The 18,435-nt window shown below is 44.6% G+C and overlaps 1 long non-coding RNA gene across 1 annotated transcript; it reads right to left on the bottom strand.

Annotated features, from left to right (window-relative positions):
• Positions 1-13,073, bottom strand: LOC133495993 (uncharacterized). Its single transcript, XR_009793697.1, has 3 exons — positions 10,437-13,073; positions 8,946-9,008; positions 1-1,117 (listed from the first exon to the last, which is right to left on the bottom strand). It is a non-coding gene; the product is annotated as an uncharacterized LOC133495993 (long non-coding RNA).
• Between the last annotated feature and the right edge of the window lie 5,362 nt (positions 13,074-18,435).

The following is an 18,435-nucleotide window of genomic DNA, read 5'->3' as shown; positions in this document are numbered from 1 at the left end:
AAGACCTTTAATTTCTTTAAAAATAAGAAATATTGAAAAACAAGTCCATATAAAAACAGTTGTAATTTTCCAATCTCTAGTCATTTGTCAACAGTTCAACTAAAGATTTCAGTCAGAGGCTACAACCTTCTCTGGTAAAAGAAAACAACTGTCCAATCAATCCATATTGGAGACATCAGAGTTAAAAAAAAAATGCATGTCGTATCATCCATAAATTCTCTTTACATCTTATCCTCACTAGGGTCACAGCTGTGTTGATGCCCAAGATCATTTCAGGTGAGAGGTCGAGCAGAGCACACCCTGAACTGGTTGCCACCCAATTACAGCCTGTAGTATCAATTAAAAAAAATGAGGATTGGGTGCCCATTCTCAAAAAGTACAAGTCATGTAAACATGATCTCACCAACACAGCACCACATTTTGAAATACCTTGACATGTTGGATTTCTGGTCATCCTTCATTTACATGTCATAAATTTTAATACACCTGTTGCTCCATTCAGATCAATTCCTCTTATAACAGATAAAGCCCTCTGTGCTGTGATAACAGCCTTTCAATCCAGAGCTATTATAATTTCAGAAAAAATGATTTTTCCATCTGTGCGTTGGTAATGGCTGGCGACCATTTCAGTGTGTAACCCACCCCTTGCTCAGTCAGCTGGGATAGGCTGCACTAGGCCTCGGACCCTTGTGTGGGTAACCCGTGCAGAAAATGGATGGATGAATGATTTGTCAGACATCCATAAATTTAAAATGTGTGAGCCAGAAGGAAGGATGATTTGTTTGACAATTGTAGTGATTAACCTATTCATTTATATGTTTTTAAGTATGTCTGCTCTCAGGAAAAGATACAGCTCAATGGCCTCATCTGCTGTTGTGAGTGAGTGTAAGAAATTTTCTGTCATAAGCCAGCACAAGTTGAAAACAGTCTCATCACAAGAATATGGTCCTCTCTGTTGGCATTCTTGTTTACAAGCCTGCAGTGCCTCATGAGTGACCAGTGAATATTGCCCTCCAAAGAGATGAGGGATGGTGTACAACAACATTGGACCTACGGCAATTCTGCTGTTACAGATAATGTGGGTATTCCACAAATGAGCAACTTGGTGCAGTTCTTCCTGCAGAAGAAAAAAAAATACATTATGAGTGAAAGCAACAAATAATAAATGCTTTGTATTTTGACTCATTATACATGCAAACATACTGTTAGCTGTACTGTCTTTTTTTATAGTGAAGGAGGCAGGAGTGCAGAGAAGGCAATGAAGACAGGGAGGAGAGATTGACATTTTAAAAATAGAGCAATGAATGAAAAAAAACGTATACATTTTTAAAAAGGAAAGGGGATATAAAATGAGCAGGGGGGAGATAAACATACAGCAACTAGATAGATGGATAATTATTAACTTATTTACATGATTCCTACCTCAATGATGTTTAGGCAAGTAAACAATACAAGCTGAGTTCCTTAAGATGGTTCATCCAGAATTGAGAATGATGGTTTCTCAAAAAGGCCCACCACCTTTCGATCCTCTGTGATTACTCAACCCAGGAATTAAGCTGTTCCCGATGTTGTGGTCCATATCCCTACTCCAGAGTAGGAATCTCTGCCACTGTGACATTTTCTTCAGATATGAAATAACCAGCGATGGTCCTGGGGTTGGTGTTTGTTGAATTGACATGAAGCCAAACAATGAGTCTTGAAAAGCCATCAATGGCTCCATTGATGCAAAGAACAAAAGGCAGGCGTCTAATCGGACAAGCCAAAAGGAAAAGAAGAAGAATGAGAGGCGTGGAGGCGGAACGGTGAGGCAAAAGGGTGAAGAGATGGCAAGAGTGGATGACTTCAAATAATTGGGGTCAACAATCCAGAGCAATGGTGAATGTGGTAAGGAAGTGACAAATTGGGTCCAAGCAAGTTGGAGCAGATGACATTGGGTGTCTGATGTGTTATGTGACTTAAGAGTCTCTGCTAGGATGAAGGGGAAGTTGATAAAACAGTGGTGAGGTCAGCCATGATGTACGGATTCATGACAGTGGCACTGAAGAGACAACAGGAAACAAAACTGGAGGTGGCAGGAATGTCCAGTGGTCCTTGCTTTTGCACATCTGTACCACCTTCCATATGGCAGGAGCTCAAACAGTTGATAACCGGGGTGTGTAGTGTCCTGAATAATGTTCTGAACCCTGCTAAGGCACCCAGAGGAATAAATGTCTGCCACAGGGGCAGAGGGTAGCCAATGACCTTCTGTGCTGCTTTGATTGTCCTCTGAAGCCTTGCTCTGTCAGCCTCAGTGCAGCTCCCATACCAAATAGAGACACAGTATCTCAGCAGGCTCTCGATAGAGAAGGCCAGCCACAACTTTGTGTCCATGTTTTTCCTGAGGACTCTCAGGAAGTGAAGATGCTGTTGAACATTCTTGTGACCTTGGGACATAAACAGTCTTTCAATAATCACGCAGTTATTCCACCAGTCGTCATGCACCTAAACACAGATTCCCCCATCTCTTCATTTGCCAGAGTTTTCAGTCCAATCCCACTGGTGCAGGCTGCCCCTGCAAGCTGCAAACTAGCATCAGGAATGTTTGGGTGAAGACAGGTCTCCGAAATGATGAGAATGCTGCAATGACAAACACAGCAATTATCAGTAAGTTGTAATTCAAGCTCCTTCTTTAGCCTGATGGCCTGCCTCTGCTTCCTGCCCCTCTTCCGGCTGAGCCGCTTTGCTGGCCCAACAACAATCCACAGGGAGCACAATGGTCTTGCTAGCTTCTCTGGAATGTTGTGTTTACGGTGAAAGTGCTACTTTGTTTTGGTATCCGAAGTTCCTGGTAGGTGTACCAGTATAAACCTGATTTAGCTCAACCGCCTGTCTCAGCGTATTCTTTAATTCCATTCGACGTGAAAACATTCTCAGACCTGAAAATTCAATTCAATCCTCAACAGTGCTTGTTTCTTGGTTAATAGTGTTCATCACCACAGCAACAGCGTGTTATCGAAAACTTTGTGCTGTGATATCATGAAGACCCTAACAGTCTTCTGCAGAAATGTTAGAATGGGTTAACGTGTGAGCAGAACAACAAAGTCCAGAATTTCCTTGTGCCAGTACATAGCATTATCTTCTTTTCCTTTTGGCTTCTCCCATTAGGGGTCGCCACAGCGTGTCATCATTTTCCATCTAATCCTATCTTCTGCATCTTCCTCTCTAACTTCAACTGCCCTTATGTCTTCACTTACCACATCCATAAACCTTCTCTTTGGTCTTCCTCTCGCTCTTTTGCCTGGCAGCTCCATCCTCAGCACCCTACCACCAATACACTCACTCTCTCGCCTCTGAACATGTGCAAACCATTGAAGTCTGCTCTCTCAAATCTTGTCTCCATAACATCCAACTTTGGCTGTCCCTCTAATGAGGTCATTGCTAATCCTATCCAACCTGCTCACTCGGAGCGAGAACCTCAACATCTTCATTTCTGCTACCTCCAGTTCTGCTTCCTGTTTCTTCAGTGCCACCGTCTCTAATCCGTACATCATGGCCGGCCTCACCATTGTTTTGTAAACTTTGCCCTTCATCCTAACAGAGACTCCTCTGTCTTATAACACAACAGACACCTTCCGCCAGCTGTTCCAACCTGCTTGGACCAGTTTCTTCACTTCCTTACCACACTCACCATTGCTCTGGATTGTTGACTCTAAATATTTGAAGTCCTCCACCTTCGCTATCTCTTCTCCCTGTAGCCTCACTATTCTCCCTCCACCTTTCTCATTCACGCACATGTATTCTGTTTTACTTCGGCTAATCTTCATTCCTCACCTTTCCAGTGCATGTCTCCATCTTTCTAATTGCTCCTCTGCATGCTCCCTGCTTTCACTGCATATCACAGTATCATCTGCGAACATCATGGTCCAAGGGGATTCCAGTCTAACCTCATGTGTCAGCCTATCCATTACCACTGCAAACAGGAACGGGCTGAGACCTGATCCCTGATCCAGTCCCACCTCCACCTTAAATTCTTCTGTCACACCTAAGGCACACCTCACCATTGTTCTGCTGCCATCATACATGTCCTGTACTATTTTAACATACTTCTCTGCCACACCAGACTTACGCATGCAGTACCACAGTTCCTCTCTTGGTACTCTGTCATAGGCTTTCTCTAGATCCACAAAGACACAATGTAGCTCCTTCTGACCTTCTCTGTACTTTTCCACTAGCATCCTCAAAGCAAATAATGCTGTACTCTTTCTAGGCATGAAACCATACTGTTGCTCGCAGATAATTACTTCTGTCCTGAGTCTAGCCTCCACTACTCTTTCCCATAACTTCATTGTGTGGCTCATCAACTTTATTCCTCTATAGTTCCCACAGCTCTGAACATCCCCTGTGTTCTTAAAAATGGGAACTAGAACACTTTTCCTCCATTCTTCAGGCATCTTTTTGCCCGCTAGTATTCTGTTGAATAAGTTGGTCAAAAACTCCACAGCCATCTCTCCAAATTGCTTCCATACCTCCACTGGTATGTCATCAGGACCAACTGCCTTTCCATTTTTCATCCTTTGTAGTGCCTTTCTGACTTCCCCCTTAGTAATCATTTCCACTTCCTGGTCCTTCACTCTTGCCTCTTCAACTCTTCCTTCTCTCTCATTTTCTTCATTCATCAACTTCTCAAAGTATTCTTTCCATCTATTTAGCACACTACCGGCACCAGTCAACACATTTCCATCCCTATCCTTAATCACCCTAACCTTCTGCACATCCTTCCCATCTCTATCCCTCTGTCTGGCCAACCTGTAGAGATCCTTTTCTCCTTCTTTCGTGTCCAACCTGGTGTACATGTCTTCATATGCCTCTTGTTTAGCCTTTGCCACCCCTACCCTTGCCCTACGTCGCATCTCGATGTACTCCTTTCGCCTCTCCTCAGTCCTCTCAGTATCCCACTTCTTCTTCGCTAATCTCTTTCCTTGTATGACTCCCTGTATTTTGGGGTTCCACCACCAAGTCTCCTTCTCCCCTTTCCTACCAGATGACACACCAAGTACTCTCCTGCCTGTCTCTCTGATCACCTTGGCTGTCGTCGTCCAGTCTTCCGGGAGCTTCGGTTGTCCATCGAGAGCCTGTCTCACCTCTTTCCGGAAGGCTGCACAACATTCTTCCTTTTTCAGCTTCCACCACATGGTTCTCTGCTCTACCTTTGTCTTTTTAATCTTCCTACCCACCACCAGAATCATCCTACATACTACCATCCTATGCTGTCGAGCTACACTCTCCCCTACCACTACTTTACAGTCAGTAACCTCCTTCAGAATACATCGTCTGCACAAAACATAATCTACCTGCGTGGTTCTACCTCTGCTCTTGGAGGTCACTATATGTTCCTCCCTCTTCTGGAAATAAGTGTTCACTACAGCCATCTCCATCCTTTTTGCAAAGTCCACCACCATCTGCCCTTCAAAGTTCCTTTCCTGGATGCCGTACTTACCCATCACTTCTTCATCGCCCCTGTTTCCTTTACCAATATGTCCATTACAATCTGCACCAATCACAACTCTCTCGCTGTCTGGGATGCTCAGAACTACTTCATTTAGTTCCTTCCAGAATTTCTCTTTCAACTCTAGGTCACATCCTACCTGTGGTGTATAGCCGCTAACCACATTATACATAACACCCTCAATTTCAAATTTTAGTCTCATCACTCGATCTGATACTCTTTTCATCTCCAAAACATTCTTAGCCAGCTCTTCCTTTAAAATAACCCCTACTCCATTTCTCTTCCCATCTACTCCGTGGTAGAATAATTTAAACCCTGCTCCCTAACTTCTAGCCTTACTACCTTTCCACCTGCTCTCTTGGATGCACAGAATATCAACCTTTCTCCTAATCATCATGTCAAGCAACTCCTGAGCTTTTCCTGTCATAGTCCCAACATTCAAAGTCCCTACACTCAGTTGTAGGCTCTGTGCATTCCTCTTTTTCTTCTGATGCTGGATCCGGTTTCCTCCTCTTCTTTGTCTTCGACCCACAGTAGCTGAATTTCCACCGACGCCCTGCAGGTTAGCAGTGCCGGGGGCGGGCGTTGTTAACCCGGGCCACGACCGATCCGGTATGGGATTCTTTAGATGAACGCTCATATTTGTTTGGCACAGTTTTTACGCCGGATGCCCTTCCTGACACAACCCTCTGCATTTATCCGGGCTTGGGACCGGCCTACAGATTGCACTGGTTTGTGCCCCCATAGGGCTGCATTGTAGTGCCTTTCTAACTTCCCCCTGACTAATCATTGCCGCTTCTTGGTCCTTCACACTTGCCTCTTCAAGTCTTCCTTCTCTCTCATTTTCTTCATTCATCAACTTCTCAAAGTACTCTTTCCATCTATTTAAGCACACTACATGCACCAGTCAACACATTTCCATCTCTATCCTTAATCACCCTTACCTGCTGCACATCCTTCCCATCTCTATCCCTCTGTCCGGCCAACCTGTAGATCCATTTCTCTTTCTTTTGTGTCCAACCTGGTGGAAATGTCATAAATATGCCTCTTGTTTAGCATTTGCCACCTCTACCTTTGCCCTACGTCACATCTCGATGTACTCCTTTCGCCTCTCCTCAGTCCTCTCAGTGTCCCACTTCTTCTTCGCTAATCTCTTTCCTTCTATGACTCCCTGTATTTTAGGGTTCCACCACCAAGTCTCCTTCTCCCTTTTCCTACCAGAAGACACACCAAGTACTCTCCTGCCTGTCTCTCTAATTACCTTGGCTGTCGTAGTCCAGTGTTCTGGGAGCTTCTGCTGTCCATCGAGAGCCTGTCTCACCTCTTTCCGAAAGGCCGCACAACATTCTTCCTTTCTCAGCTTCCACCACATGGTTCTCTGCTCTACCTTTGTCTTCTTAATCTTCCTACCCACCACCAGAGTCATCCTACACACCACCATCCTATGCTGTCGAGCTACACTCTCCCCTACCACTACTTTACAGTCAGTAATCTCCTTCAGATTACATCATCTGCACAAAATATGTATGCTTCTGCGTGCTTCTTCCTCCGCTCTTGTAGGTCACTATATGTTCCTCCCTCTTCTGGAAATAAGTGTTCACAACAGCCATCTCCATACATTTTGCAAAGTCCACCACCATCTGTCCCTCAACGTTCCTTTCCTGGATGCCGTACTTACCCATCACTTCTTCATCGGCCCTGTTTCCTTTACCAAATCCATGTCCATTACAATCTGAACCAATCACAACTCTCTCGCTGTCTGGGATGCTCAGAACTACTTCATCGAGTTCCTTCCAGAATTTCTCTTTCCACTCCACAGGTCACATCCTACCTGTGGGGCATAGCCGCTTCCCACATTATACACAACACCCTCGATTTGTAATTTTACTCTCATCACTCGATCTGATACTCTTTTCACCTCCAAGACATTCTTAGCTAACTCTTCCTTTAAAATAACCCCTACTCCATTTCTCTTCCCATCTACTCCGTGGTAGAATAATTTAAACCCTGCTCCTAAACTTCTAGCCTTACTACCTTTCCACCAGCTCTCTTGGATGCACAGTATAGCAACATTTCTCCTAATCATCATGTCAACCAACTCCTGAGCTTTTCCTGTCATAATCCCAACATTCAAAGTCCCTCCACTCAGTTGTGGGCTCTGTTTATTCCTCTTTTTCTTCTGACGACGGATCCGGTTTCCTCCTCTTCTTTGTTTTCGACCCACAGTAGCTGAATTTCCACCGACGCCCTGCAGGTTAGCTGTGCCGGGGGCGGGCGTTGTTCACCCGGGCCACGGCTGATCCGGGATGGGATGGGATAGATAGATAGATAGCATTATGAGTATGATTATTTTTTATTCCATGATCCCTTTTAAGCGTGGACTTTTATCAAATATGTGGAATTTTGAAAGGATATGACCATATAACATTAAAAAAGCCCTTGATGTTGTGGAAAATCATTAAAATTTTCCACACTGCCTTGACAATTCCTTATGTCGGAATGATAATGTATGATCAATGTCGGGCAGCACTGTGGCGCAGCTGTAAAGCGTTGGCCTCACAGTTCTGATGACCGGGGTTCAATCCTGGCTCCTCCTTTGTGCAATTTGCATGTTCTCCCCATGCTTCTGTGGGTTTTCTCTGGCCACTCCGGTTTCCTCCGACATCCCAAAAAAATGCATTAATTGGACACTCTAAATTGCCCCTTGATGTGATTGTGAGTCCGACTGTTGTCTGTCTCCATGTGCCCCGCAATTAGCTGGCAACTAGTTCAGGGTGTACCCCGTCTCCTGCTCAATGAGAGCTGGGATTGGCTCCAGCACTCACGTGACCCTCATGAGGATAAGTAGCTCAGAAAATGGATGGATGAGCAATGTCTTGAGGCTTAGCTGTCAAAATTTCATGTGAATCTCCACGTGCTCGGCGCTGTACATTAAAATGTGAAGGAAGACATTTGCTGCCGCTGCAAGTTGAACAAACAAAAATATAACAATAATTACATATATTTGGAACTAAATATTGTCTTACAAATGTCCACCCTAATCTGTCCACTAGCCGGGCCACCCATAATGAGGAGCTTGGTTCAGGAGGTTGGCTACGATGCCAAACACCACGGTCCCTACGAGGCCACTCGGGTGGATGTCCACAAGGAGGGTCCCAATGGCAAAGCAGGAACCAAACAGGAGCAGGTGACAGCTGTAGGTGAAGCACCGCCAAGGCGTGGGTGAGAAGCGATGGCTGCTGTTGTTTGTTGAGCATTGCTCAGGTGTGAGCGAGAGGCGACATCTGCTGCTTGGGTGGAATGAAGCGGGAGGCATAAAACTGAGCTCTTCTTGGACGCCTCCGCTGGCCACGAAGACAAGGTCCTATTTAGCCTCAATAACTGGCATATTTATTTCGACCAAATGCAAGTTCTCAAAATACAGTTGACATTGTGTGAAATCATCATATGAACCCCTTACCTATGCCGAGAAGGTGGAGAGCCAAACACCCAGGCAGAGCTCCGCTTGTCAACCAGCCATCATCTAGCATAAATGTATATACACGTTAGCAGATTACATAGTGATACCAATACTATTACAATAACCAACAGAATCAGTGGGGGCACCAAAGTCCTCCTAGCAGTGACTGACATCCCTGAAAAGATGTCTCACCAGTGATGGGCTGGGGACTGTTGTACTATTTTAGCAGCATGTTGTACCCGTCCGCTGGCTACTAATGTGGACACCATGAGTTTGGCGATGTTAGACGTATGTGACTGTATAATTTTCTGAACTTCAGTGGATTGTTCCAATGCGCATATGAAACGCTCCAGTGAGAGGTTCCAGGGATTCTTTAGTACATCCCATTGTACTTGTGTCAGCCGATTAGAAACAGAGTAATTCGTCAAACGATACGTCTGGTTTCCCCAATGCCATAGGTGCACATTATATAAGCAACCAACGAAAGGAACCGATGGTACTTGTGAATGATTTTGCATTGTTGCCACACATAGAGCATGTGGTCCAATTTGCCACAGCATCTCCCTTCGTGGCTCCCTAGTCCAATCACAAAGTACAGCCTCTGAGTCGGTTAAAAATGGATTGCTGTGTCCCTGTTGTAATGTAAATGCCATTCCTCTGTCTGTTTCCTCACACATTTTCATCTCATAAGTCGTATTTGTTCCCACATCCATACACTCTCCATCCAGATGTAGAAACCAAAATCCTGTGGTAGTAATCACTGGTAATACTTGATACTTACATATCGTTTTAACAGTAGACACATTGTACTGAGTCCAATACCCTGCACAATACGTACTGCTGCATTTTGTTCGCTCCGAGTGTAACTGTAACCAAAGTTTGCTACTAATATTCCAAACCCGTCTCCATTCGTGATAATTTCCCGTTGTCATTATTCTCTGGAATCGCTCTTTTTGAGCTTCCGCATGTATCGTTTGCAATGCACAGGTTGTCCAATTACCTATATGTGATAGATTCTTTAACGCATCATACGTTTCATTCCATAATTTTAACTCCCATGTAAATGCCTTTTTCCAAACACCTGTGTTTTCCAATTGCCCTATCATACCTTTTGGAAGCCATACCCCTACCTGATGTATAGCCTCTGATGCATGTTGCCCTGTGTTAGATAACATTGTTCTGGTTACTTCATTATCTGCAGCATTAGCTACACCATACAGTGTTCCCGTTCCTCCTAAGAGAGTATCATACCAAGCTCTACGTCTTCGTGTACAGTGTGGTATATCGGGGAATTTTATTTCCCAGTACACTCAGGTTTTAATCCTGGCTTGTGCCATGTGTGTACAGGTATCTAATACCGGTGCTATGTGTGTTCTTGTAGCATTAGGTTTCCCAGGTAACACCCATATTACATACAAAAATGTGTTCCGTCCCGAGATTTCCGTGCTGTTTAAAAAAAAAAACAGTGTTTCTTCTACGGTAATCGTCCACCTCGTCCTGTTGTGCTCATTGAAGGTCCTGGTCGTCCTGTTGTAGTGGCACTTGGGGACTACTGAAGTGACGGTTAAGTTGCATCCTTGTTCCACCACCGGGATATCCTTTCCTGCAAGGCACCTTCTGCACTTCCACATCCGACAATTGCTGGTGACGTTTACCACGTCGCAAGCTTGGTAAGCTGGACAGGTGTAGTCTCCTTGAGTACGGTCCTGGGTACTGTTTTTCCATCTTATGTGGAACCGCTGGATCTGCTCCAATTTGTCACCCTCCGTCATTGCGCAGCAGAGTTGGACCATGGCCCCAAGGACAAGGATACACGTGACCCACCAGACGACACTGCCACCTCTTGGGCCCTCGGTCTTCCCTGGTCCGGCCATGGCGCCTCTCCGATGATGGTCTTCCAATCAGCAAATACCACCATGGCATCTGTATTACGACAAATAGTGCATACTACAAACATATGATTAGTTCTCTCTTGTATAACATTTTGACACCGGTACATTTACCCATTTTTCCTCTCCAGGATATAAGACGCTCACAGTAGCATCTTGCCCTTGAGCTATAATTTCTGCTGCTCGGGGAGGACCGTCTGGCTGTTTTACCCAAACTTTTGCCCCTGCCAAATCAGTGGAGCCAAATCCTCCCTCCCCTCTGGTGGTTATCACCACAGGTTTAGGTATTTCTTTTACCTTGGTTACAAGGCAAGGCTTCACTACCAATTGAGCAATTTTGTCCCGTTTTTCCAATGTAAGGGGCTGTTCTGCTAATAATTTGCATACCACTCCAATTTCTCCTTGACAGTCCGCATCAATTACTCCGGCTTGAATTGTTAACCCTTTTAGTGATAACCCACTTCGTGGTAGAATGTGTCCATATGTCCCTGGTGGACACTGGAGCCCCAATCCTGTTTTCACTATTTGGATTTCGTTGGGAACCAGAGTCATGTTTGTCAGGATTTTCAAATCCAATCCCGCTGAGCCTGGAGTAGCTCGTATGGGAATTTCAGCTTGAGGATCAATTTTCCACATTTTAATTTCCCCATTGGAATTTTGTACCGGTTCCCCCATTATCATTCGTATTAGGGGCGTTATTCCCGCCCCAAGCGGTCTACTATTAATCTGATTCACCGCCTCGGGTAAGTCTTTGCACCATTTGTCCGGCGTTCTGTTTCGAGATAGCTTTTTCAATGTTTCCTTAAGAATTCCATTCATTCGCTCTATTAACCCAGCAGCCTGCGGATAATAGGGAATGTGAAAGATCCATTCTACACGGTGAGTCTTTGCCCACTCATTAGACTCCTTTTTCCCCTATTTTAATTTGCTCAGACACATACCATTTCCATTTGATAATACTAGCTTCCTGTGCGGTTCCTATTCAATGTGTCGTCGGGTTACCTTTAACCCATGTCAAAATCGGTATATGTCTTCTCATTAACACCTCATCGCCCACCGTTTGAGCCTCAGTTTCAACCAATGCCCAATAGCATGCTAATAACTGCTTTTCAAAAGGTGTGTACCTTAGGCCTGCTTCTGGGAGCTTTCTCATCCAGAATCCCAAGGGTTTACGAATCCTATCTTGCTTTTGCCACAAACTCCAGTTAGCGTATTCATTTAACGCCGACACCTGCAATTCTACCGGTCCTGTTTTCATTTTTCCCAGTGACACTGCTTGCTGTATCGCTTCCTTCGCCATATCAAATGATCGCTGTTGTTCTTCCCCCCAACTACAGTCCTCCTTTTTCCTAGTGCATTTGTAGAGAGGTTGAAGTATCTGTCCCAAATGAGGAATATGATTCCTCCAAAATCCAAACAACCCGATGTATTTCCTAGCATCTGCCTTGGTGTGTGGAACTTAGCCTTAGCTTTTTCTGCCACTTCCCTTTCCCCTTTGTTCCAGATGATTCCTAGAAATTTCACCGTTTGCGAAGGTCCTTGGACCTTTGCAGGGTTAATTTCCCATCCGAACCCTTTCATGTGCTGTATTAGCTGTCCTAGAACTTCCTTCACCTCTACCTCGCTCGTTCCTTGCACTAGTATGTCATCGATATAATGTGATATCATTATTTCCTTAGGAACTTTTAGCTTTTCCAGGTGTCTGCTACCACCCGGTGGCAGATTGTGGGACTATGTAAATAACCCTGTGGTAGTCTGGTAAACGTGTATTGGCGCCCTTCCCAGGTAAACGCAAATTGATTCATCCTATCCTCAGGAATAAGAATAGTGAAAAATGCGTTAGCCAATTCTATGACCCCATACCACGTTCCGGGATGATGTTGCACTCGTTCTATAATTGTCACTGCGTCGGGCACCGTGGAAGTCAATGCACGTGTGTGTTTATTCAATCCTCTGTAGTCTACTGTCATCCTCCAAGAATTATCTGATTTCCTGACTGGCCACAACGGATTGTTCCAGTTTGTCGTCACTATTTTCAATACACCAGCTTCTAAATATTCTTTAATGGTCGCCGAAATTTCTTCCTGTCCTCCAGGTATCCGGTATTGCTTTTGACTAACTACCTGTGTAGCTTGTGGTATCGGAAAAGGTGGCATTTTTACTTTACCCACCAATATTGCATGTATTTTCAGTGGATTTACTCCGAATTCAAATCGCCCAGCTGTCAAATAAAGTGTCATTCCAGCTAATATGTCCATGCCCACTATCAACTCTGGGATAGGGGTTATAATCACTATATATGTTTTTATAGGCATATTTCCTATTTTCAAAGGTAAGTTTACATCAGGGGTGTCCAAACTTTTTGCAAAGAGGGCCAGATTTGGTAAGGTGAAAATGTGTGGGGGCCGACTATTTAGCCTGACATTCTTTGAACCATTAACATTAAATACAAATTAACTTTTTGGGATTTTTTTTTAAATTTAATTACAAATGGCATACTTTTAAATTTTTTTTTACATTTAGGTTTTTACCGAAATCACAAACCACAAAAAATTAAGAAAACTATAAAGGATATCTAAGTTAATGTGAAACATTACATATTATTCACTATTATATGCTCACTGTAGGAAAAGTGCTGAAAACAAAACAATGATCACTGCATATTCAAACTGTGATTTTGACCATCACAAAAAAATTAATTAACTGAGATTTAAGAATTTATTCAACTCAGAGGACTTAACAAAGGTCTTGCCTGCACAAATGTGAAGGGTGATACTGGGATCTTGACTGCAGTATGTAGTCCATGTCTGGCTCAAGAGCAGTGGTTTTGATGCGCAAGACGTCACGCAGGTGAGAGTCACTCAGTCTCGTCCTCATGTGGCTCTTGTTAATGTTCATAACAGAGAATGTCTTCTCGCACATGTATGTGGAGCCAAACAAGCTCAGCATTTTCTTAGCAAATGTCCGAATTGCTTGGAACCTGCCTTCATCCAGCTGGCGGTAGAAGTTGACAAGAGGGAGCTGTTGGTGCCGACTGCGATGCTCGGCGTTACACTGCAGCTCAATGAGCTCCAGTTGCAGGTGGTCTGGAGCGTCATCAGGGTCCACGGAGAAAGGAGAGGAAAAAAGCGTGATCTCCTTTTCAATAGCTGCAAAGTCCCGAAAGCGCTGCTGAAACTCCTCAACCAGAGATGAGATGTCTGCTGCATACTTTGTCATTTGCGCACTGATATTGATCTGTGGGAAACTGGTCACAATTTCCTGCAGCGACGGGAAATGTGCGGTATTGGGCTGCGCCTGTGACAGGTGTCTTTGGAAAAGTAGCAGCTTGGTCCGAAAGGCTTTGATGTGTGAATACAGTTGGCTTACCACTGCATTTTGCCCTTGAAGGCTTGTGTTCAGCGCATTCAGATGTCGTGTTATGTCAACTAAAAATCCCAAATCAGCCAGCCAAACAGGATCATTTAATTGTGGCATGGGTTGTCCATTTTTAGTCAAGAATTGTCCAATTTCCTCCCTGAGAGAGAAGAAGCGTTGCAGCGCAGACCCCCGACTGAGCCACCTTACGTCGGTGTGATACAAAACATCTCCGTATTCAGCCTGGATGTCGAGAAGAAACTGTTGAAACTGGCGGTGGCACAGCGCTTTGGAGCGAATATAATTAATAGTCTTTATCACCGGTTTCATAACATTATCATATTTCATATATTTGGCACAGAGAACTTCTTGATGAATAATACAGTGGAGTTTAATAGCGCTGCCTCCTTCTTCGCTGACTTTGTTACAGACAAGGCTTGATAATCCACTCCGCTCGCCAGCCATGGCAGGTGCGCCGTCGGTAATAATCCCGGTGACTTTATTCCACTGTAGTTTCATGTCATCTACGGTGGAACAAACGAGGCAACAAGGACTGCGATCTAGCGGAGGACAAGTCGTCCCCCAAGTCCTATATATACACTGGGAGGCATCAGCCGGGACAAGGTGCAGGTGTGCGCTGACTAATTGGCTGGCCAAGCCCAGCCTGGGCAGGAAGCCCGGAGCATGACACTAGGGGTCCTTTCATTTTCTCTGGATTTCCATAAATTATTGAGGCCTCCGCCCCGGTATCTACTAACGCTGTTACTGTTTGAACTGATTTATCCCAATAAATTTCCATATCATATACTTCAAAAGACACAGTCGTAGTTAACAAAAAGGAACCGGTGTATCCTTTGTATAACTGTACAAGCAAACATAGTGCACATTATTCAGAAGATATGACAAGCATACAATATAGTATTTGGATAGCTTTTTCGGTAAACAAAGACCTTTGTCACGTTAAGTCTATTGAAACACTTGTAGAAAGGCAACACCCGCGCGCACACACATGCGTACAAACACATAAACGCACGATAATAGATCGACATGAATCCGTCAAATTAATTAGAAGCAATATTATGTGCAAAAGTGAACGTTCATTCATTTCCTATACTGGGTTATCCTCACTGTTTAATGCACTGATCAAAAAAAAAAAAATAAAAAAAAAAACTGGATGGCTCATTGGCCACCAAAACTGTAGTCGCCATCCGCCATCTTGAGACTCCCAAAACAACCATGCCGACCTGTGTATAATCTTCTCTAGTCATGAACAATTCTGGCTCTGGCTGCGCTTGTGGGACCGGCCCTCGCACTCGCTCGCCATTTTCGTCCAGAATTGGTTGACCGTCCGCCCCCATCAGATCCTGGAATCAATCTGGTATCACGCGTCGCTGCTCTTTTCGTCGCGTGATAGGGTGTATCTGCAACCCCTTTAATGAGGGATACAACCCGGTCTGTGGTGGCGGGTCCGGTCTTATACCTCCATCATATTCATCATCATCATCATCTCTCCACATATCCCCGTTCCACTCCTCCGGATTCCACTGTACTGACAGCCCAGTGGTGAATGAACGGATTTGCGCTTGTTCTATTTTACGAGGTTTCTTCTTTCGCCCTCTTCGCGCCACTCGGGAGATATGCATTACAGCTCTTTCCGTGATACTCTGCATTTTTGCCAAATGCTCCTTTAATTCTTTCACAATAACCTCTAGCTGGATAACCTCTTGCGCCTTTTGATTTTCTGCGCTTCTAACCTTATCCAACTCGAACACGCAATTTTTCCAAGCTTCCGCACACATCCACAACATCTGCTGCGTGCCTCCCAGCGGAGCACGAGCATTCAATTCCACCCGCCTCAACATGTCACATAATGCCAGCGGATTGGCAGCGGGATTCACTCCAGTCCACGGTCCGGGGCGTCCCCCACGCTCCCATGAGACAGCTTCTATCTCTCGGAAAGTGATGCCTTCCCACCCGGGCACCACCTCCTCCTCTGGTGCCTCTTCCGCACCCTTGGTTTTCCTTCTAAAACAACGCATCCTGTTTTTATCTCCTGCGCGTAGCCTGCACGATCCTGCCGACAATGCCAAAAATGTTTTATTGAAAGGATCGGTGCTGGTCGGCACTCAGGAGACAAAGACGACACTCAACAAAAGACCAACGTTCCCAAATGCTATTTAGCCTCAATAACTGGCATATTTATTTCGACCAAATGCAAGTTCTCAAAATACAGTTGACATTGTGTGAAATCATCATATGAGCCCCTTACCTATGCCGAGTAGGTGGAGAGTCAAACACCCAGGCAGAGCTCCGCTTGTCAACCAGCTGGGCGTCCGTACGCAACCCGCAGCAGACTCTACCTGTTTGTACTCTGCATCTCTCTGTTATACTTTTCAGTTGCGTGCGAGAGGAAGGGCAGGTGGCCTACCCGTCCGCGCTGGCGCCGCAACGTTTGTTTCCTGATTTACTATTGACACTTAAGAGTGTCCTTCAGGCTCTGAAAAACATCTTACGCAGCCATAACTGTCAAGACATCCCACAACAATGTTCTTCTTTGTTATGCGAACTAGATAGTGAAACGGTCAAAACGTCTTGACCAAAAAAAACAAGTTAGTGAAAAACAACTTATATAACCATGGTTGCACAATACATTCGGGTATTCAACGGTTATGGGAAGCATCACTAATTAACACTCCTTTCACCTTTGTTCTTAAAAATGTGGACTAGCACACTTTTCTGCCATTCTTCTGGCATCTTCACTCCTGCTAGTATTCTATTCAATAAATTGGTCAAAAACTTCACAGCCACCTCTCAAAATTGCTTCCATACCGCCACTGGTATGTCATCAGTCTCTACCTTCTCTCCCATTCTCTTCTTTCATTAACTTCTCAAAGTACTCTTTTCATACACTTAGCACACTATTGCCACCAGTCAACATATTTCCATCGCTATCCTTAATCACTTTTATTTGCTGTACATCTTTCCAATCTCTATCCTTCTGTCTGGCCAACCTGTAGAGATTTTTTTGTCCCTCTTTCTTTCATTAACTTCTCAAAGTACTCTTTTCATACACTTAGCACACTATTGCCACCAGTCAACATATTTCCATCGCTATCCTTAATCACCCTTACCTGCTGCACATCCTTCCCATCTCTATCCCTCTGTCCGGCCAACCTGTAGATCCATTTCTCTTTCTTTTGTGTCCAACCTGGTGGAAATGTCTTCATATGCCTCTCGTTTAGCCTTCGCCACCTCTATCTTTGCCTTACGTTGCATCTCAATGTATTCCTTCCACCTCTCCTCAGTCCTCTCCATGTCCCACTTCTTCTTCGCTAATCTCTTTCCTTGGATGACTTCCTGTATTTTGGGGTTCCACCACCAAGTGTCCTCCCCTTTCCTACCAGAAGGCACCACAAGTACTCTCCTGCCTGCCTCTCTGAGTACCTTGGCACTCGTATTCCAGTCTTCTGGGAGCTCTTCCTGTCCATCTAGAGCCTGTCTCACCTCTTTCCGAAAGGCAACAGGCCAATCTTCCTTCCTCAACTTCCACCACCTGATTCTCTGCTCTCCCTTTGTCTTCTTAACCTTCCTACTTGCTACCAGAGTCATCCTACACACCACCATCCTATCCTGTCGAGCTACACTCTCTCCCACCACACTTACAATCAGTAGCCTCCTTCAGATTACATCGTCTGCACAAAATATAATCCAACTGCGTGCTCCTACTTGGGCTCTTGTAGGTCACTCTACGTTACTGTCTCTTCTGGAAATAAGTGTTCAACACTGCCAATTCCATCCTTTTTGCGAAGTCCACCACCATCTGACCCTCAAAGTTCCTTTACTGAATACCATACTTACCCATCACTTCTTCATCGCCCCTGTTTCCTTCGCCAATATATCCATTGAAATCTGCACCATTCACAACTGTCTCTCTCTCTGGGATTCTCAGGAATACTTCGCCTAGTTCCTTCCAAAATTTCTCTTTCAACTAAAGGACAAATCCTACCTGTGGGGCATAACCACTGATCACATTATTCCCTCAATTTCAAATTTCAGCCTCATCACTCACATCTGATACTCTTTTCACCTCCAAGACATAAATTCTTAGCCAGCCCTTCCTTTAAAATAACCCCTACTCCATTTCTCTTCCCATCTACTCCATGGTAAAAGAATTTAAACCCTGCTCCTAAGCTTCTAGCCTTACTCCTTTCCGCTTGCTCTCTTGGATGCACAGTACATCAACC

The sequence above is a fragment of the Syngnathoides biaculeatus genome, chromosome 22 (genome assembly GCF_019802595.1).
Source record: "Syngnathoides biaculeatus isolate LvHL_M chromosome 22, ASM1980259v1, whole genome shotgun sequence".
NCBI classification, from domain to species: Eukaryota; Metazoa; Chordata; class Actinopteri; order Syngnathiformes; family Syngnathidae; genus Syngnathoides; species Syngnathoides biaculeatus.
The sequence above is the reverse complement of the archived record's forward strand: the minus strand, read 5'-3'. Positions and strand labels throughout refer to the sequence as shown.